The 23,056-nt window shown below is 39.4% G+C and overlaps 1 protein-coding gene and 1 non-coding gene across 3 annotated transcripts in view; both read left to right on the top strand.

The window, feature by feature from the left end:
• Nucleotides 1-23,056, top strand: part of LRMDA (leucine rich melanocyte differentiation associated) — a 1,082,484-nt gene that overhangs the window by 870,339 nt on the left and 189,089 nt on the right. The gene's annotated exons all lie outside the window — the stretch shown is intronic.
• LOC112397057 (U6 spliceosomal RNA) lies at nucleotides 18,894-18,996 on the top strand. Its single transcript, XR_003002709.1, has one exon. It is a non-coding gene; the product is annotated as a U6 spliceosomal RNA (small nuclear RNA).

Genomic DNA, 23,056 nt, shown 5'->3' with positions numbered 1-23,056 from the left:
TAAGACAAAGGATTGATAATTCAGGTTAAAAAAAAGAAAAGCCCCATAGAATATGTTAGAGAGAAGAATATGATGAAAAGCAGGCAACGGAGATGAGGGGTTGTATAGTGGTAATTTGAGGCTTGATAGCCAGAGAAGCCATCACTGAGAAAGTGGCATTGAAGTAACAACTTTAAGGAGGTGAGAGATGGGAACTTGATAATATCTGAGAGAAAAGTCATCCAGGCAAAGGAAAGAGCAAATGCAAGGCCTTGAGATAGGAGCATGCCTGGCATACGTGAAAAAGAGCTAGGAGGCCAGTGTGGCTGGGGTAAGTAACCCAGCAGGGGAGGGGTGGATTGAGGGGAGTGGAGATTAAGTCAGAACAATATCATAGGTCAGATCTTATAGCATCTTGTAGGCCATTTACTATTACTGAGGCAGGAGGCTGTCTTAAGGTGTTAGCAAAGATGATGGAAGTGATATTACACTACTCTACACTACTCCCTACAGGGGAATTTTAAAAAAACCTAACCAATAACTAACTGAAAAACAAGAAGGGATATTGTTGTTGATCAGGAACTATGTAGACTTTGTGCAAGATGGATGAGATAGTATGGAAGAGACCTTCTTTAAAATGTAGGACCAGCTTCAGGTGTTTGTTAAGCACAGGGAGCCACTGGGGAACCTCATAGCAGCCAACAAGGTAAGCCTTCTCCTCCATGGGTAGTCACGTGGGTCAACCCATCCGTATGCCTGTCCCCATCCTTACTTCAGGCATCACTCAACAGAGCTATCTTTAAGCCAGAGTAGTAAGTATGAGTGACTGGAAGAGTGAAGTAAGATGGCAAGAGTTGGTAGAAATGTAGTAGTCGTAATAAATGGGAATGGACCAAATCAAAAGGCAGAGTACTCCCAGACTTGGTTAAAAAAAAAAAAAAAAGGAAACGTAAAATAAAATGCTTTTTATTTTTTTTGAAAGATTTATTTATTATTTATTTATTTAATTTATTTTTGGCTGCGTTGGGTCCTGGTTGTGGCATGTGGGATCTTCGTTGAGGCATGCGGGATCTTTCATTGTGGTGCGTGGGCTCTTCCTTGTGGTGCATGGGCTTCTCTCTAGTGTGGTGCACAGGCTCCAGAGCGCGTGGGCTCTGTAGTTTGCGGCACGCGGGCTCTAGTTGAGGCGCAGCGCGCAAGCTCAGTAGTTGGCGGCACACGCACACGAGCTTAGTTGCCCACAGCACGTGGGATCTTAGTTCCCTGACCGGCGATCAAACCTGCATCCCCTGCATTGTAAGGTGGATTCTTTACCACTGGACCACCAGGGAGGTCTCAAAAAAAATGCTTTTTAAAAAGATATTTACAATAAAATGACATAGGAAGCTTGACAAATACAGGGATTAAGGGGGGGGGGCAGGCAGCAACTCGATACATGCTAAAAACCCAGGAATAGCAATGCTAATATCACACAAAAAAAGGCTCAAGGTGATTACTGAAATGATGAAGAGGAATATTTTATATAATTAAGAAGATATAATGGGAAGCTATAACAATCATGAATCTCAATGCATATAACAACAAAGCTTTGAAATACATGAGGCAACAACTTCTAGAAATACTATAGGTAAAACTGACAGCCACAGTCACACGTGACATCTTAAGCGTATCTCCCATAGAAAATTACAAGTAAGTGACCAGAGATTTCACAATATGTATATTTTGTTAAACAACAAACAAAATGGACATGCTTTTTTTTTAAAAAGAAATATATGGAATAGTCACAAAAGCTATCCAGAAACTGAGTCATAAATGAAACTGTAGGGCGATGTCTTTTACAAATGTGAGTAGAATAATCTTCAGTGAGAAATTAACAATAAAATTAACAATAAAACAATGAAATGTAATAAAAAAGTACTTGCCTAGTGACCAAGTAGGATTTATCTTAAAATTGAAAGGATAGTTTACTATTAGAATTTATCAATAAACTTGTCATATTGGAATATTAAAAGGAAAAATATGTAAGATAATGGTAATAGATACAAAGGAAAGGAAAGAAGAAAAAGGAAGGGAGAGAGGGAGGGAGGAAAGGGAGAGAGAGAGAAAGAGAAAAAGAGGGAAGAAAAGGAAGGAAGGGAGGGAGAAAGAAAGAAAGCAATGAATTTAATAACCTTTTTTGCTCACATCTCTTAGCAGACAAGGAATAGGTGGGAACTTCCCTAACTTGATAAAGATTATCTGTCCAAAACCTACAACAATCTGCAGAGAGAAGAATAAAGGATTAAAAATGTTCTCATTAAACTCCCTGAACAGGCAAGTAAGGAATATTCTATATCTCCTTGGAGATGCTAGCCAAAGCAATAAGATGGACTACAACAACAACAAAAGCAAAAAAGAGAGCAATAAAAGTAGCAGTAAATACAGCATTATTTGCAGTCAATATGATTTACATCACTTTTCTGTAACAGACCAGATGTTAAATATTTTAGGATTTGCAAGGCAGAAGATATTTGTCACAACTACTTAGCTCTGCCTTTACAGAATATAACATGACAGAACTAAGGCCCATCATATTGGTAATAGGAAAAAATGTAAATGTGCTTAATTCACGTATTTAAAATACTTTCAGACTGGATCATAAGGCAAAACCCAATTCTCTGTGTTATATAGAGAAACAAACAAATTGAGTCAGAAAAGCTGAAATAAAAGGCTGGAGCAAAAAGAAAACAGGGGTTACAATCTAAATATCACAAGGTAGACTTCAAGAAGAAGAGCCTTACATGAGACAGAGAAGTCATTTAGTGGAACAAGACAGTAGTCTTTTATGTTCACTGACTCTGTGGGTCAAGAATTCCAAGAGAGGACAGTGGGAATGACTTATCTCTGCTCTGTAATATCTGGCGCCTCCACAGAAGACTTGAAGCCTGGGAGCTAGAATCATCTGAAATCTTATGTACTCACTTGCTCAGTGGTTGATGATGGCTGTTGGCTGGGAGCCTGAGTTCTCCTTGTGGTCTTCCTTTGTAGCCTAGTTAGGCCTAGAAACACCTTAGTGTAGTGGCTGAGTTACAAGGGCAAAAGAAATTCATGAGAGAGTAAGAGTCAGGCAAAAGCCATATCATCTTTTTATGATCTATGTCTTAAAAGTCATGTAGCATTACTTTAGCTACATTCTGTTCATCAGAATAGTCACAAAAACCCTGCTCAAGTTTAAGGGAAGAAAAAATAGATTCTGCCTCTTGATGGGGAGTGGCAAAGTTCTAGAAGAGCTTGTGGGACCCAAAATATTGCTCTGCCCATTTTTGTCAAGTGCAGTCTTCCACAGTAATGTATTTGTTCATAAACAAAATTCAATGAATTCCAGGGAGTAGAAGTAGTACAAAAAACTCTGGTCACAATGTAATAAAACTATAAATTAATAACAAAATCAGATTGCAAAAAGCCAGATATGATGGTGAAACCATTATCTGTCAGAACCTATGAGATAGATCTAAGGCCATTCTCAGTAGAAAACAGCTTTAAGTACAGGTATTAGTTTTTTAAAAAAGGGAAAAATTGTAAAAGATAAAGTAAGCATCTGACTCAAACACTCAGCTAAATAAAATTAAAGAAGGTGAAGGAATGGATTAGTAAAGCTAATGAACAGTAATAAATACAGTAATAATACTGTAATAAAATAAACTGTATAATGAATAAAACAAAAGATAAGTTTTAGAAAAACTAAATCACTAACATAGTAATCAAGGAAAAATTTAAAGAATGAATATATACATTTGCTTATGCGTAGGTAAAAAATTAAAAGCCACAGAAAGAAGAGAAAATTAAAAGAATCATAAGAACTAACTTTATTCAATTCTGTGCAAATATATGAAAATCTAGATCAAGTGGATAATTTTCTAGAGAAATATAATTCCCCAAAACTGACTCCAGAAGAGGTAGAAAAGTGAAACAGATTGATTTCCATAGGAAAAAATAAAATTTTAAGGACCTATCACCACACCCACAAAAGCACTAAGTCTAGGTACTTTTATGAGGAAATTTTATCAAACATTACAAGAGAAGATATTCAGCAGTACTCTGTTAAGTATTTAACAACTGGGTCTCTGTGAACACACACACACAACACATGCAAAACAAACACCTCTCCCCCCACCATGTGTGGTGTTTGCCAGTTTCTGTGGCATGAATATTTCCACCATGACTGATTTCAAGCTACATATGTGATGTTACTTCATGTGGACTTGGGAAGAGATGTACACAGTCTGTTCTTGTGAGTCATTGCAAGCTGGTTCCTGTACACCACAGTGATGATTCCAAATCTATTTAAACTGCTCCAGAGCACAGATAAATAAGTACTTCCAAATTCTTTTTATAAACAGCATAAAACCTTTATAGAAAAATCAATAAGAATTACAGAGAAAATAGCTACTTTTCATCTGGATTTTGAGTATAGGTGCAAAAAATCCTAAATAAAATAATTATGAAAAACATCCTGCAGCATAAACAGAAGAGTAAAATATTACGACCAATTAAGATGTATTCTAAGTATGCAATGAAGTCTCAATATTAGGATATCCATTTATTTAATCTTTTTAATAGAGCTAAAGAAGAAAGCCATAATTTTATAAGAGCTGAAAGGGCTTTGGCCAAATTCAATAACCATTCTTGATTAAAAGTATACAAAAATAGATGTATACTTCCTAAGCATGATAAATCGCATCCATCTCAGTCCAAAAGCCAACATCAAACTTAGTGCGCAAACATTAAGAGGTATTCTTATTAAAGTAAGGACAAGATAAGATATCTGTAACCACCACTATTATATAATATTTTACTGGGAATGGTAGCCAATGCAATAGACAGGAGAAGGAAACTATAGGCATGAGAATGGAAAGCATATGGCAAAACTGTCATGTTTACAGATGATTTTATTTGCTTTGACAATTGGAAACTCAAGAGAACCAACTGAAGGACTAACAAGAGAATTCAGTAATAAAGTAAGGTATAAGACTAATATACAGAAATCACTAGCCTTTTTTTTTTTTTCCACATCCACTCTTCCCACCCCACAACTCCTTCTCTCTCAGCTCCTCCCCCTCCAGCTCCTTCTCCAGGACCCACAGCTGCCTTTTAACATCAAAATGGAAACCAATTAGAAAGTACTTTTAAGATTCCAATTACAAAAGCAACATAAAAGACAATAAATTGAGAATATTATAATGTACATGAACAGAAGTGTAATTCTTCATAAAAAAACTTTAAAACTCTCTAGAAAGACATACAAAAAGTCTTGAAGATATGAAGAGACATACCATATCCTTTTATAAGAAACCTCAAGGCCATAAATATGTCAGTGACCTCTTTGTTAAAATATAAATTCATTATGAAGCTTCATAACAACCAAAGATTTTTTTTCTTTTTAAGCTAGAAAAAAATGAATCTAAAATTAAGATTGGAAAATAAGCGAAAGTAATATCAGGGATCATTTAGAAAAATAATTGTAGTAAGAGGAAGTTAGATATCATACTACAAAACCTCAATAATTAAATCAATGTGGTCCTGGTATGCAAATCACCGAACAGACTAATAGAATAGAATCGGAAGTCTAGAACTACTCAATTATATGTGGGGATTCAGTATATGATAAAGTTGTATCTTAAACTACTGGAGAAAGACAGACTATTCCATATATGTTCTTGGGGCAAATCAGTAGGTATTCTGAAAATAAAAAAAGTTTGGATTCATAACCCATACCTTACACCAGGATAGATTACAGATGAATTAAATTTTTAAATGGAAAAGAAAAAGAAACCATGAAAGTTCTAAAAGAAAATAGTGACCTCAGAATTCAGAAGCGCTAATTTAAAAAACAGAAATTGAAAAATGTAATCTTATTAAAAATACTCTTGACTTTATTTTTTTAAATCTATTACACATTTTTTAAAAAGAACTTTTGACTTAAGCAAAGTCAAAAGACAATGAACTTTGAAAATGTTTGGAAATCATATCACAATGATAGATTATATATATTTCTAATATATGAAGAGTTTCTGAAAATTTGTTTTCAAGTGATCAACAACCCAGTATAAAATTAGGTTTTTCTTAGAGGAAAACATAGGCAGAACACTCTATGACATAAATCACAGCAATATCCTTTTTGACCCACCTCCTAGAGAAATGGAAATGAAAACAAAAATAAATAAATGGGACCTAATGAAACTTAAAAGCTTTTGCACAGCAAAGGAAACCATAAACAAGACCAAAAGACAACCCTCAGAATGGGAGAAAATATTTGCAAATGAAGCAACTGACAAAGAATTAATCTCCAAAATTTACAAGCAGCCCGTGCAGCTCAATGTTACAGAGTGAAGTAAGTCAGAAAGAGAAAAACAAATACCGTATGCTAACACATATATATGGAATATAAGAAAAAAAAAAAGGTCATGAAGAACCTAGGGGTAAGACGGGAATAAAGACACAGACCTACTAGAGAATGGACGTGAGGATATGGGGAGGGGGAAGGGTAAGCTGTGACAAAGTGAGAGAGTGGCATGGACATATATACACTACCAAACGTAAAATAGATAGCTAGTGGGAAGCAGCCACATAGCACAGGGAGATCAGCTCGGTGGTTTGTGACCACCTAGAGGGGTGAGATAGGGAGGGTGGGAGGGAGGGAGACGCAAGAGGGAAGAGATATGGGAGCATATGTATATGTATAACCAATTCACTTTGTTATGGAGCAGAAACTAACACATCACTGTAAAGCAATTATACTCCAATAAAGATGTTAAAAAAAAAAAAAAGGTCAGTAATGGCATGCCCAGAAATACTTGCATACGATTAAGTGAAATATATGCAGTTGTATTTATTGTAGAGTAGATGTGCTAGCTAAACATTGAAAATAGCCAACTATCTATCGACTGAGAAATGGTTAAATAAATTATGGTTTGTCCAATATGGACTATTATGTAGCTCTGTCAAAAGAATTAGGAAGCTCCTTGCAAAATTATATGCAAGTCTGTGCAGTTATTTATCATTAAGAGCATAAAGTGAGGTGCTCAGCAATATGCAAGGCATAGTACTATTTATGCATCAAAGGTGGAATAATAAGAATCTATGTTTGTAAAAAGACTGAAAGACAGATGACAGTAGTGACCCCCTGTGGACGGGGAGGCATGATGAGGAACGTGGGAAGACCGGGTGGGAGACAGACTGTTCACTAGACACATATATTTACTTTAAAATTTTTAACTATATTCAAAAAATAAATTGAATTTAAAGACTAAAATAGAATCTGTAGAGCCTCTAACCTAACAGTTACACATGTCTTAGGGGAAGTATGCAGAATGATGTTCATTGCAGTGGTTTTCTGGTAGAAAAAAAATACCAAGAGAAATTATATTCTCATCAGAAATGGAATGGTAGAAGTATGGTAAATATGATACTGAATACTGCGAGGAGTGGGGTTTTTTTTTGCGGTAAGCGGGCCTCTCACCGTTGAGGCCTCTCCCGTTGCGGAGCACAGGCTCTGGACGCGCAGGCTCAGTGGCCATGGCTCACGGGCGCAGCCGCTCCGCAGCACGCGGGATCTTCCCGGACCGGGGCACGAACCCGTGTCCCCTGCATCGGCAGGCAGACTCTCAACCGCTGTTCCACCAGGGAAGCCCATGTGAGGAGTGTTTTTAAAAATTAAGGTAAATAAGGTACTAAAACAGAATGCTCTCCAAGATATATTTTTGAGCAAAAATCAATGTGCGTACAAAACATTTGTACACTATGATGGAATTTATGTATTTAAAAGCACAAAATCACACACACATACACTCAAACACATACATGTGTGTAAATGCATAGAAGCAGTTTTGGAAGGATGGACAGAAAACCCCTGACAGTAGTTACTTCTACAATTTGGGGGAGATCCAAATCGGAGTGGCGGAAGAGTAGGAGATCAGAAAGACTAGCTTTTTCAGTATCTGAATTTTTATGAAAATGTGCTAATATTTTACTCATGTAAAATAATGAACTAAATAATAAAAAAATAAATATAATAATAAAAACAGTAGTAATAATAAAATTCCAAAGAGGGTAGAAAATTTGGTTAATCTGTAAGCATTTTGGAGACTGAAACTTCATTTCCCCAAGGCCAGTGATAAAGAAATAGTTTCTTTGACAATGTCCCTTTTCTTCAAATGTAAATAATCTAGTGTTGAGAATCCATACTAAACTATCTGTACTCTGTCACTGTTGGGGAATGGGCTATTCATATGAATTAAATTTTCAGGTAAATAAAGAGATGTAGAGAAAAAACTAAAGAGGTCCAGGCATCTTGCATGGCTTACTGATTTACTGAGAATAGGAAGGGCGATGTCTGCATTAAAAGAGCTTCTATTTATTGAGTGATTTCTTTAGAGCCAGGCACTGTGCTGGTATTTTACATGTGTTTGTGGTCTCATTTAATCATGGGAATATCTCCTAAAGCTGGATATTATCCCCATTTTATATATGAGGAAATTGAAGCTTAGAGAGATATTGTGTAGTTTACCCAACGTCCCAGTGCAAATAAGTGTCCTTCATGAGATTGAAAACCAGGTCTGACCCTGAAGCCTGTGTTTTTTCTTCTGTTCCATACTGCCCCCCGCCAATAAAATACACTTAAGAGAATAACTACACTGAATATATTTTAATCTGTTTCTTGATGATTCAAGAAAGCACTTCTGACTTTTTCAGTATTGCAGGTATCCTGCAATGATGAGCATCAATTATCAGAGTACTAGTGAAGCATGAAAATGATGGTTAATTGGAGATATCCAGTTGAAAGAAAGCAGAGCGATACTGTATTTACAGAATGTAGTGCTTTTAGTACAGATAAATAAAGGTGCAACACAATCACTGGTGTGATCTTTGCATAGCCCTTTTGTTATTATGGACCTGCATATTCTGAAAGTCTTTATCCCCTATATACTGATTCATGTGTTCTGTCATTTTCAGCACTTATGTTAGACCTTGTTTCGATGTTTGCAGTCCTGTAAATATTGTTTAGATACGTGATGCAACTTCCCCCCTGTTGGAATCTCATAGCAAAAGATCTGATCTCTGCAACCTGAACTAACGCAAGCAGAGTTTAGGTGTACTGCGCCAGTGGCTTCGTAGATGACCTGTTTGGTTACAGATTATAAATGCCATTTAAAGAAAGCAGGAGATGGCTCCTGAGTCTCTAGTAAACTTCAGCAACCACCTGAGAGATACCTCTGTGTGACCTCATAAAATGGAAATAAAGAATGGCACAGAACCCATTGACTATGCACTTTCTCACCTGCTGAGAGCAAAACGCAATCCAATGCAATTTTAGTACTTACATGCCTCTGAGGAAAATAGATCCCTAAAAATCTCCAAGTGCAGCACTGGAAAAATTCCTTAAATTTGTGCTATGCTTGATATTATAAAACCCAAGGAACCTTAGATTTTCTCCTTGAGTGAAATGGACTGGTAATTTTGTTTTGTTATATTATCCACCAAACATAATGATAATGGGTCACATGTAATTTAGGAAAAAATTCAGTCTAATAAGAAAAATCTCTAATAAATACTAACAGCATCTTATTGGTATTTCATTGGTCTAACCCTCCTATTAACATTTGTTTTTACATATTAAATGGAAATGAAGAGGACAGTAAAAATTCAAATAAGCAATTTTATAATATACACGTTACAAATGTTTGCATGCCTCTTCCCTCAGGCAGGTACTAGGAGGGATGGTGCATAAAAGGGAGTGGTACTAGGATATAACAGGAGATTCTTGATTTTAGATGTGTTGAGCAGTAAAAATGCTCACTGTAGGGGCTGGACCCCGTCATTAACCAGGAATGCAACCCTTTCGATGAAAACCAGAATTCAGCCCTGAGGAAAGGATACAATTAATTATTTCCTCAAATCAGGCTTCTTCTGAGCTACTGGAGGAGGGTGGAGGAGCTTAGGGAGCCTCTGGTACCCTAGCAGAAAGGTGGGGTGGGTCCCATATATTGTTAGCTACCCATCACAGACAATGTGGTAGGGTGGTGTAGGACTAAGGGAATGTATACAGGAAGCTCTCCTTATTAGACAGATATGTGCTTCTCAAGTCTACGTAAGAATCTCCTAGGGAACGTCCATAAGGTAAAGATGCTTGAACACCTTCTTTCAGGGATTCTGATTCAGTGAGCCTGGGGTGATATCCTGGCTTCTGTTATTTTTAATGAGCTCTGATGATTCCTCTACACATAGCAATTGGAGGACCACTGCATTGATACTGAACAGGAGTCTCTTTTTGCGAGTCCTCTCAGCCATGAGGTTTAAGAGAGTAGGGACTATTTCCAAACCCTGCTGGCTAGTGGTGTGGCAGCCACAAATGTCTTATCATGTCAGGCCCTCAGTGGTTAATGAGAAGGACTAGGCAGCCTACGGGAGACTAAGGAGGATTTGCTGTCCAAGGCACTGTACTTTGTGCAGAAATGGCACGGGTCCCTGTCCTTAAGAAACTTATAATTTAGGTGGAGATAGCAGACAAAATGCAGCGAAGTGTTACAAGTGCTGTGAAACTGGGGGACACTAAGTGCTTGGTTATTAGGTGGAGGGTGGCGTAAGTCAACGTAAGGCTTGAACGAAGGGCTGGCAGTGGATACAGAGAAGAAGTCTTCAGAGGAATGGTGCTGAGAAGTTTGAGTACGAGGGTGGTATCCACTGGCAGGTTTTAAGTGGTGAGTAGGAGGGACGAGCATGAGACGACTCCCAGGTTTTTGGCCTGAGTACTTTTGTGGAAGAGCCACTTCTGAGGAATGGCATTTGGGAGGAACAGATTCAAGGGAACGTGTTGAATGTGAGATGTCTGTGCCTGCCAGTGGAGATGCTCTAAATCATGGGTCAGCAAACTTTTGCTATAAAGGGCCAGAGAGTAAGTGTTTTAGGCTTTGGAGGCCAGATGGTCTTTGCCGTGACTACTCAGCTCTGTCTGTCATCATAGCATGACAGTATTTGTAGGCAATAAGTAACCAAACAGGGATGGCTGTGTTCCAATAAAACTATGTTTACTAAAGCAAGTGGCAGGCCAGACTTGGCCCATGGGCTGTAGCTTTAAGTGTAAGTGTGAATAGCAGATACAGATAAGAGACGTATTGACTCCTGTATGTCTCTGTACATAGTGTCTTTCTCTGTAGCCGTAGAATCTCACCTAGTCTATACACACACTGCATTTCATGGTTATTTTGAACAAAGAAATTTCAAAATATACAAAAATTGCTCAATGATTATCTAAAAAAAATGACATTTGGAAATGTGAATTAAAACTGTAAAATAATACAAGGAAAAATTTAAAAGCAGCACAGAAAAATGACAAATATCATACAAGGGAATCCCCATAAGGTTAACAGCTGATCTTTCAGCAGAAACTCTGCAAGCCAGAAGGGAGTGGCAGGACATATTTAAAGTGATATGGTAAAGGGAAAAACCTACAACCAAGATTACTTTACCCAGCAAGGATCTCATTCAGATTCGACAGGGAAATTAAAACCTTTACAGGTTAGCAAAGCTAAGAGAATTCAGCACAACGAAACCAGCTTTACAACAAATGCTAAAGGAACTTCTCTAGGCAGGAAACACAAGAAAAGGAAAAGACCTACAATAACAAACCCAAAACAATTAAGAAAATGGTAATAGGAACATACATATCAATAATTGCCTAAATGTAAATGGATTAATGTTCCCACCAAAAGACATAGCCTGGCTGAATGGATACAAAAACAAGACCCGTATATATGCTGCCTACAAGAGACCCACTTCAGACCTAGGGACACATACAGACTGAAAGTGAGGGGATGGAAAAAGATATTCCATGCAAACAGATATCAAAAGAAACCTGGAGGAGCAATTCTCATATCAGGCAAAATAGACTTTAAAGACTATTCCAAGAGACAAAGAAGGACACTACATAATGATCAAGGGATCAATCCAAGAAGAAGATATAACAATTGTAAATATTTATGCACCCAACACAGGAACACCTCAATACTTAAGGCAAATGCTAACAGCCATAAAACGGGAAATCGGCAGTAACACAATCATAGTAGGGGACTTTAACACCCCACTTTCACCCATGGACAGATCATCCAAAATGAAAATAAATAAGGAAACACAAGCTTTAAATGATACATTAAACAAGATGGACTTATTGATATTTATAGGACATTCCATCCAAAAACAACAGAATACACATTCTTCTCAAGTGCTCATGGAACATTCTCCAGGATAGATCATATCTTGGGTCACAAATCAAGCCTTGGTAAATTTAAGAAAATTGAAATCATATCGAGTATCTTTTCCAACCACAATGCTATGAGACTACATATCAATAACAGGAAAAAATCTGTACAAAATGCAAAGTCATGGAGGCTAAACAATACACTAGTAAATAACCAAGAGATCACTGAAGAAATCAAAGTGGGAATCAAAAAAATACCTAGAAACAAATGACAGTGAAAACACGTAAACCCAAAACCTATGGGAGCAAAAGCAGTTCTAAGAGGGAAGTTTATAGCTATACAAGCCTACTTCAAGAAACAAGAAACATCTCAAATAAACAACCTAATCTTACACCTAAAGCAACTGGAGAAAGAAGAACAAAAAAAACCCCAAAGTTAGCAGAAGGAAAGAAATCATAAAGATCAGATCAGAAATAAAGGAAAAAGAAATGAAGGAAACGATAGCAAAGATCAATAAAACTAAAAGCTGGTTCTTTGAGAAGATAAACAAAAATTTCTAAACCATTAGCCACACTCATCAAGGAAAAAAGGGAGAAGACTCAAATCAATAGAATTAGAAATGAAAAAGGAGAAGTAACAACTGACACTACAGAAATACAGAGGCTCTTGAGGAATTACTACAAGCAACTACATGCCAATAAAATGGACAACCTAGAAGAAATGGACAAATTCTTAGAAAAGCACAACCTTCCGAGACTGAAGCAGGAAGAAATAGAAAATATAAACAGACCAATACAAGCACTGAAATTCAGACTGTGATTAAAAATCATCCAGCAAACAAAAGCCCAAGACCAGATGACTTCACAGGAGAAGTGTATGAAACATTTAGAGAAGAGCTAACATCTATTCTTCTCAAACTCTTCCAACATATAGCAGAGGGAGGAACGCTCCTAAACTCATTCTACGAGGCCACCATCTCCCTGATATCAAAACCAGACAAAGATGTCACAAAGAAAGAAAACTACAGGCCAATATCACTGATGAACATAGATGCAGAAATCCTCAACAAAATACTAGCAAACAGAATCCAACAGCACATTAAAAGGATCATTTTTTTTAACAGTATGGAGGTTCCTTAAAAAACTAAAAATAGAACTACCATACGACCCAGCAATCCCACTACTGGGCATATACACTGAGAAAACCATAATTCAGAAAGAGTCATGGACCACATTATTCATTGCAGCTCTATTTACAATAGCCAGGACATGGAAGCAACTTAAGTGTCCATCGACAGGTGAATGGATAAAGAAGATGTGGCACATATATACCATGGAAGTTTACTCAGCCATAACAAGAAATGAAATTGAATCATTTGTAGTGAGATATGGAGATCAGCTCTGTGCTTTGTGACCACCTAGAGGGGTGGGATAGGGATCGTGGGAGGGAGACGCAAGAGGGAGGAGATATGGGGATATATGTATACATATAGCTGATTCACTTTGTTATAAAGCAGAAATTAACACACCATTGTAAAGCAATTATACTCCAGTAAAGAAGTTAAAAAAAAAAAACACACTGTAAGATACATTTTGTATTCACTGGTTCAGCAAAATTTAAGCAAGCTGGCAGTACCAAGTGCTGTAAAGTTGTAGAGCAACAGAAATTCAGAAGTTATCTTGGTGGGAGTGTGAATTAGTATATCTGCTTTGGAAAACAATCTGTTATTATCTGGTGAACTTGAATATATGCAAACTCTAAGATCCAGCAATTCTGCTCCCCAAACTCTAACCCAGGAAAAGCTATTGTGTGTGCTCAAATCAATGTGAATGATATTCATAGCATTTTCTGTGGGAGGAAAACAAAACAAAATAAAGAAACAGACAAAAAAAAAAAAAAACACCGAAAAACAAAAAAACCTTGGAAACAACCCAAATGGTTCATTAAATAAAGTTGGGTAACTTCCTACACGGATGAATATACAAAACTGGGAGAGAAGAAGCCTCTTTGAATGATTCTGTATGCTATCATTATAGAGAGTTCAAAAATGCAAATTAAAGCACTATTTTCAAAGAGTTCTTACACTTGTGGCAAAACTATGAAGAAAACTCTTGGTATTAAAAACTCAAAAATCACAGTTGCCTTTACCATTGGTGGAAGGTAGAGGCAAAGAAATCTAATCTGGTAAAAACAACCCAAGAAATTTATTTATCTCTAAGCTTGGTGATGAATATACAGATATTTTTTAAGTAATTGTTGTCAATACTTTACATATGTTTTATCTCTTCCTTTGTAATGGAGCAAGCATTGGATAATAATGAATGAGACAAAACCAAACTCTTACTGACTTACCAATTTTATATTTTCAACAAGTAATTAAGGTAATTTTTCTCTAAAAAACAAATGTTAGTTTTGGGTACTGACCTTTTATCTGACTTGTTGTCTTTCCAAGTGACTGAAGGCCAGCTGGCTTCCAGTGTTTTATCTGGGCAGAAGGCAGTGGGGACCAGGGATAGCACGGAGGAGCGACGAGTGTCAGGAGGCAGGCTCCTATAGCTGCTGTAAGGGTCATTTGAGTTCCCTAGCTTAAGGAGAACAAGCATCGTCTTTGGCCTAGCGTAGAATGTGGTCAAATTCCTCCCTGTCACTCAGCAAGTGATCCCACTGCTGTCTGTATATTATTCCAGTCATCTGGGTTTGCAGGGACACTGTGTAGTGGTTTTGTGGTGTGGAAGCTATGGCTACCTAGCTTTTTTCTTTCTTGAATATCACTTTGTAGTGTCATGATTACAAGGCTTGGAAGAAGATAGACTCTCTGTCCATTCCGAGTATAAACAGGCACTTGAGATGAAACCACCTAGTTAATTTCCCCTTGTTGCTGCAGGAGAATCTGAATCCAAACCACAGCACAACCTAGCCCCTAAATCTCTATTAAAAACTATCTTGGGTAGTCTGGCAAAGCTTTATTTAAAGTCAGCAGAGAATTATAAAGTCAAAAGTGAAAAATGGTGCAACAGGAAAGAATCAAACAAATACTAGATCAGTTAAATATAGTCAAAGGCAATTTAGTGTGTTCTGGCACCAGTCCTTATTGATGCAAAGAATGTGATGTGTCAGGGGTCGGCAAGAACATGTAGGAAATGAGGAATGAAGGATGCAGCTCCAAGCTTGACTCTGGGGCAGCCACACAGGCTGTGAAGGATGTACTGCTCTTCTTTTGTACTAGGAATTTCAGGGAGAATATTCTAATTATCCCAGTCTGGACATCTGTTCATTCCTTCTTGATGTTTTGTGTGTGTGTATATATATATATAAATTTGAATTTTTTTCTTTCATGGGGATAAGCCAAGCCAGAGGCTGCATAACTTGGGTCAGACCAAGAAGGCAGGTATTCCTCATCAGTACTTGTTAGTATCCTAGTTTCTTTGGGGTCACCATTCTGATCTGCATTTTCATATCCTATTCCAACCTTTGATTGCTTCTGCCTGATCTTCTCCAGCTCCTTTAGTCAATATTAGCTAATCTGTAACCACAGCTACCATTGTATGCAGCTGCCATGTCAAGGCACTGTGTTAGGGCGTGTATATGCATTATCTCATGAATCCCACTAAAACCCTGCAAGGGAGCTCTTTGTATCATACTGATTTTACAGATGAGACCATCTAAGGCTCAGAGACTCAGGACTCATTTGAGCTTACACAGTGAGTAACAGAAACAGGATTCACCAGGCCTGATGCCTCAGTGGGTGCTATGCTAGAAGAATTGCTTCTCTAACCTCATCAACAGTGGTGGGGGAAGACCATACCTCTAGAGAACGTAGTTGCAGTACAGGGTGGTATGAAGAATGAGACGAATGTTTGAATCCTCACCTTACCACTTGGTGGCTTTGTGACTTTGGGCAAGTTACTTGACGCCTCTGTATCTCCCTCTCTGGAAAATGGGTGTAATAGTAATACCTACCTTAGTAAAGTTGTTGTGAGAATTGTATGAGTTCATATAAACAAACTGCTTCAAGGAGTTCCTGGCCCATCGTAAGTGCTATATGCATGTATGTTATTATTGTAGTTGATGACACTTCTGTTATTAGTGTCATCACTGTTGTTATTGTTCTTGTTTTTGATGTCTTCTGGAGACAGGATGCCTTCCCGGAGAGAAATGGTATTGGCTAAAGGGGAATTGAAGGGTCAGTCCCTGTGGCAGGTCCGTGGGCTGGATGTTCTTGGGCAAGGCACTCAGTACTCTTCCAATCTTACCTTGTAGGGGGCCATGTCCACTTTTGGTAGACCCCTTTGTCACAAATGAAGCGGCTGTGGAAGGTCAAATGAGGAAACTGGATTCCTTGGATACGCCTCTTGGGTACTTGTTCATTCAGAATCAGGTTCTGGGGCACCTGCCTTTCTTTCCCATCTACAGATTGACTCCAGGAGAAAGGGAGAGAGGTTTGGAGACTTCCTTAGTTCTAGCAGGTCTTATCATATCTCAGTTGTAGGTTCAGGAGGAATGATTGGTTTAATGTAAATGCTTTACAGGATCTGAAAGAGATTAGAGAAACCGATTCCAGAGCATAAAGGCAGGACAGGAGGGAACCATTAATCTCATGGACATTCAATTCCCTAAGAAATTTTGGGGGAGTGACCAGAAACAAGCCAGGCCATATGCTGTCCATTTGCAATCCTCCAAGCTGTGGACTTTTTTTTTTTTTTTTTCCGACGGATCGAGGCCAATGCCATTGCCTCATTTGGATGGTTCTTAAACTTGAAAAGGAACTGAAAGGTTGAGGCTTGCATGCAGAGTCGAAACAGATGATTTGACGAAAGTAGTCCTAACAAACACCAGGGCTCTCCTGATTGTCAGAAACAGTCTGATGATGACACATTCGAAGCTTCCCAGGCTGGCTTGCGTTTCGGTAAATAGGAACAATCAGGGAAGACATAGGTATGCTGTGGAGAGTTCTGAGACGTGGAGAGAACAAGTTAATTGTTCAGCCTCAACTGAGACCTTTCACTCAAGTCATTAATCACAGTGCACGGTCTGGAGCCTTGGCCCCGGAGTGCGACTCTTTAGGCTGGTCTCCCACTCCAGATGAAGGCTCATTCCAGGTGCTGGTCATTTGTGTTTCCCTCCAACTGGACTGATTTATAGATGCGGAGATGTTTCCTGGTTTTTCCAAATTCTGTTCCATTACTTTGTAATAAAGGGGACATGTGATTTCTGGTTTTGTGCAGATCCTCAGTTTTAACATCCCTAATGCCAAAGGTTTTTTCAATTAGTCTGTGGCCTGCCTTCTGTGACCTAGAGGGTAGAAATGCTGTTCTGTGTTTTGAGTATCAAAGTGAAGACTTTTAGAGACTCTCTTATTTCTTCCCCCCTTGGCTAGAGTTGAAGATGTGCCAGTCCTGCACGAGGCTTTGTTCCTGCATTCAACATCTCGATGCAAATTAAGACTTGGGAAACCAAAAACAGCTCACCACAGCCATTAGAGTTATCCCCATCCCACCCCAACACATATGGTTCAGGGTATAATATCAGGCCTTCTACACTTGGACCAGGTCTCCAGTGACAGCGTAAGCCAATATTGAAGACTTCACAAGAGAATCTGAGTGTCAGAGGAGGACAATGTAATGTTGAGGCTAAACAGGGCGCTGCCGAGTGTTACCTGTTTGACTGAAAGGTAAACCCCATCTGAGCTGATAAGGGGCAACAGATCCCTTGAGAGTTGTCCCAAGTGGCAGAAATGTGTCACAGGAAAGTAATTGGAAATTGATATTTGACATATCTCTGGGTTACTTTTTATTCCTGATAACACCAAAGGGTTTGGCTAAGAGTCACAAGTGACTAATACGTGAAATCCTGCAATCCAAGGCTGAAATACGATGTCTTTGTTGAAAGTAAGCAGCTGCTTTCTGATCCTTTGTTTCCTAACTAGCGCTTAGAGCATAGAGGCCCATGGGCTTAGTCTGGGTGAAATGAATGGTGAATATAGGCAATCCTGCCTTTCAGTACTTCTCTGAAAGGAAGTCATCACTGGCAGTAGGGTACCGTCCTTAAAATTCAACTCAATTTAACAGGTACTTGTTCAAAGCGTACTATGGATTTTATATTGTGTTGTGTGCCATGGGACATACAAAATAAATATCAAATATGGCCTTTGCCCTCGAGGAATTTATAGGCTCCTGGGAAGGATGATGTGTTTATGAAACACATTTTACATGGTAAGATAAGATATCACGTGTGTGCCAAAGTGAGTAGAACCTGGAATAATTACAACAGGGATTCAGATAAAGGAGAGTAGGGTAGACTAGAGTTGTCAGGGAAGGCTTTATGGATGAGGTGGGACAAAGACATCAATATCCCAAACCCAGAACTCGCCCTTAAAGGAACTGCAAGGAGCACAGGATCAGGTTGCCAAGAGATTATGGAGCCCCCTTTAAGTGAAAGTAAATGTGTTCAATATGAGGATGGATAATTTAGTTCAATAAATATTTACTGAGTACATGCTTTGTGCCAACAACTGTATCTGATGAGGTAAGGAATGAATAATCCTTACGAAGAACACATGTGGGTAATTCTCAGATGCTACTTTCTCTTAACCTAGATATTTAAAGTTATTGCTGCTCTGTGTGATTCCAAAACCTGTGATTTTTACCACTTATCATTCTCTCTCTAAAAGACTTCCCATGCTTGCTTCAGCAGCACATATACTAAAACTGGAACAACACAGAAAAGATTAGTGTGGCTTTTGCGCAAGGATGACATGCAAATTCATGAAGCATTCTATACTAGAAAAAAAGAAAAAAAAAGAAGATGACCTCGTCCAAGATATTTTGGGTTGAGGAACTGAGTCTCATTTTTTCGTGTTGTGGGGGAGTGACATGTACAACTTCATAAGTTGTTTACAGTGTAAAGTGTTGCATGAATGCTGATTGTGACAGGAAGGGACACTGAGTTAGCATTTGAATAGCCCCAAATTATTGTGTTAGGGAGTATTTGGAATAGCATTTGAAAAGTCTGAACCTGGCCCAAACTCATGATCATAAGCAGAGCCCAAGCTCTCTGAAGATCAAGTTTTCTTGGAATTTCCATTATTCCCCTTGACAGTTGCTTTGGAAACCCAATTAGAAGGGTCTTCCGTCATTAGCGTTTGAGATAGTCTTGCACTGGGCTCTTTGGCACTCGTGAATTTTGAACTTGGCACTACCCAGATACATAGCAAAATGAGGAAATATATAGCAAATAGGAAATATATATAGCAAAATGAGGAAATCAATTATTTGTTCACTTCCTAAGGTACAGGTATAACTAGGCAATTGCAGATTGGTCTGGAAAGAAAAGAAGTCAGGATGACAATGGTGGTGGCAGTGGTGGTCGTCATGGACATGGTAATCATTATTCCAAATATCCACATAATTTTTAAATAATATAACCACAGAACACTAGTAAACCCTGGAAAGAATCTGAGATATCAAGCATCGAGGCACAGAGGTGTCAGAGTTTATTTAGCTAAGCAATACCAGAAGAGGACTAGAAAATCCCCCTTTCTAGCTAGCAATCATTCTCATACCACAATGAGACCCCTGCTTTGTAACCCCTGCGTTTCTGCCATCCATGTGACTGCTTTTTGAAGCTCACTTAGGTACCAAATTTAAATGGAATTCTGAGAAAACTTTTTTTTTTTTAATTTGGAGGGACAGGTGGAAGGAAAAGCTAGAAGAAATTTGAAAACACTCTTGATTCCTGTCATTTTCCTTAGTATTCAGCCACTCTCTTCATCTGAGAGGTTCATTCTGGCCCCCATGGGTTAGATACACACACATGTGCTCGCTCACTCATCTGTATGCGTGTGTATATATTGATATGCATTCCTCTTCATCATCTGTAGGCATTTTACAAATAATGGCTTGTGTGTGTGTGTGTGTTTTATCATCTTATTTTTAAAATGAAAATGACAACTTCAAAATTCTTTGCAGAAATAGTTCTTTTATGGTTAAAAAAAAAAAAATTTCCAGTATGTAGGCCAGGGTCATCTTTGGGTCACAAAATTCCACGGAGGGAGTTGGCATGGGGAGAGTATAAGCAGTGGCTTTGGAATTTTTGTTCTTCCACTCTGGGGCACATGGGCCAAGTTGGTCACAAAGAAGTTAAGTTAGTGGGGAGCCAGTGAAATAGTCAAATGAGAAAGGGAGAACAAGGTTGAGAGTGCAAACAAAGAAATGGCAGGATGTAGAAAGAGACAAGAGGAGGTATGGATACCCTCCCCACCTCTTCCAACGTCCTTCTCATCTGTGAGGTCATCACTGGGCTGGGGGTGGGGTTGAGAGTATAAAAGGGGCTGAAACTTTCGAGTTGGAACTTTTGTTTTTGATGAAGCTGTCTTGGGAGTTTTCTTCTTGAATAGAGCCAAGGGGATTTTGTAGAGCTAGGGACATCAGAGTGGGACTCAGAAGAGAGGAGATAGACCTTTGGAAACCTGATCTAGGTCCTAGGTTTAAGGATGAGAAAGTACTACAGGGTTTCTGTAAACCAATGGGACAAGTCAGCAGAATCAAAATTGAGCCTAGGCTCCACTCACCAAACTCTGTATCTGTAGCTGCATCTACCCAGCTGGATGGCTTTTTGGAAATCATCCAAAGCACTGTCTGGAACAGCATAACCCCCGGATGTGGAAATCTTAAACTTTCTTCTAGTTTGTCCAGGCCTATGAGGAAAGTGCTCTTAATGTACTTTCCCTTGTCTGAGCATGGACAGTGAGGAAGCCCAGTGGCTCCCTGAGCAGAGCGGCTGCAGAAACTACCCTCTCTGATGGGCAGGGGAGGCGTAAAATGGAAGTGACCAGAGGGTCATCTGTTTCACACTCTTGAGGAGGGAGCCACAAAGCCTAGGCTGTGGAGACCCAAATTTCCAGAATTTTCCCACCTCCAGTCTCCCTTTAGGAAGGTTACAAGTAAGCCTGGCCTTAGTGGTTCCTTCTTTCCCCGTCTACAAATGTGGTATCATAATTATTGCGCACATCCTTGTGCTTGGTGTCACGGGGCGTGAGGCCTCAGCTGGCTTTGAGGACCTTAGAGGCCAATTGTGGAAACAGGAAAGACAAGCACAGTCATGCCAGTTGAAGTGTGTACAGAGCCTGCTTGACAACAGCTAGGGAGCCTTGACAAATCGGAGACCGCCGTCACACGTGGAGAGGTGCACCCACCTTCACCTCGGTGGCTGTTTCTTCTTATTGAAGAATGAGAACAGTGAATGGCGTAAAACAAGCTAAAAGCAAATCCTTAGACTTTGTTCATTTTATGACCACAATACTTGGTGGTATTATTGGTAAAGGCCCTGGCGTTCCTTATAGGAGAAATGCCAGATATGAAGCAACTGAATGTTCTTTCACCTGCTTTAAGTTCTTTCAGAAATAACCTGATTTACAGAAGAATATGGAATCATAACTGTCAACCAAGATGTCATTGTCACTTTAGGATGTCCAGAAACAAAGGGATATTATATCCTTTGTTATTGGAGCACCACAGATGCCAGGTTATGCACAGGGCCCCCTCTTGGCATTGAGTGCGTGTGAGCCTAGAGGCAACCAAGCTGTGATTTCAGAAGGGTATTGCCTCTGGTGGTGTTCTCACCTGACTCTCTCCCTGGAGCTGGAGGAGAAAGCATGGCCCTCCTACCTCCCCTGCATTTGGATGGAGTGGCAGACAGCAAGAGGCATGGAAGTCATAGAAATGGTAGGAGGCTTGGGGGTAGACTCTTCTCAGCCTCCACCTAGGGAGCTTGACAAGGGTACCATGAAAGGAGTGGAGAAATAATTCATAACTTTTGGTTTTGTCTGCACATTGACATATTCCAACAGGTGCTTGGTTCAAAGCATGAATATCTGATTAATACAGAATCAGGCATCTGGAACAGAGAGCAGTGGAATTTGGGGTTTGAGTAGGACTTAGATGTCGTTCATTTTAACCACAGCTGTCTGCATGCGCATAGTAGGCATTGGAAATACTTGTTGATTAGATTTTCTTTGATTGGAATAATGTGGTTGCTTGGTTTTGAGTCCAGATGTTTGGCATCCAGCCAGGGTTGTGTGCTCTGCATCTGTCATCAACCTTCCACCACAGAGGTGGTTGGCAAGGGGCAGCATGGACCAGTGAGCGCAGCAGGAGGTGAGCAGCGAGTGAACACGAGAAGCTTCATCTTCTGCTCTATGTCGCTCCCCGTCGCTCACGTTACTGCCTGAACCATCCGCCCCCCCATCCACTGTCAGCCCGTGGAAAAACTGTCTTCCACAAAACTGGTCCCTGGTGCCAAAAAGGTTGGGGGCTGCTGCTGTAGGTGGCCTGTGGAGCTGGCTAGCTGCAGAAACTGTCCTCCACATCCCCATTTTCACCAGAGTCATGATGGCTGTATTTTATGGCAGAGAACATTGGCGTCTCAGCTAGCAGACCACAGCAGTGCTGATGACAAGGACCTGAGAAGCCACGTATTCATCCATCCCATTGGTCATTGCAAAAGTGTTGAGGACAGGTCTGTTAGTTCCCAGCACTGACCTGGAAGCTGAGGAGGAAATATGAGACGACCCGTGGTAGGGGAAGTAGAAGTTTAAAAGGTTAGTGGGAATGCGAGGCCTTCATTAACTCCTAGGGAACAATGACAGGACGGGTGGTTCCATTAGCGCTAATACGGGAAAGGATGCTATATGGTAGCGTGGATACACCGTATACTAGACCTGGGTCTGCATTTCAGATCTGCCTCATAACTCCAGCATATGGCTTTAAGCTCCAGACTCAATTCCCCGCCCTGTAAAACAAAGAGAATGTCCCAGGTTATTCTTCAGATCCACCCTTCTGTGATAC

This window comes from Neophocaena asiaeorientalis, unplaced genomic scaffold (assembly GCF_003031525.2).
Source record: "Neophocaena asiaeorientalis asiaeorientalis breed wild unplaced genomic scaffold, Neophocaena_asiaeorientalis_V1.1 scaffold484, whole genome shotgun sequence".
NCBI classification, from domain to species: Eukaryota; Metazoa; Chordata; class Mammalia; order Artiodactyla; family Phocoenidae; genus Neophocaena; species Neophocaena asiaeorientalis.
The sequence above is the reverse complement of the archived record's forward strand: the minus strand, read 5'-3'. Positions and strand labels throughout refer to the sequence as shown.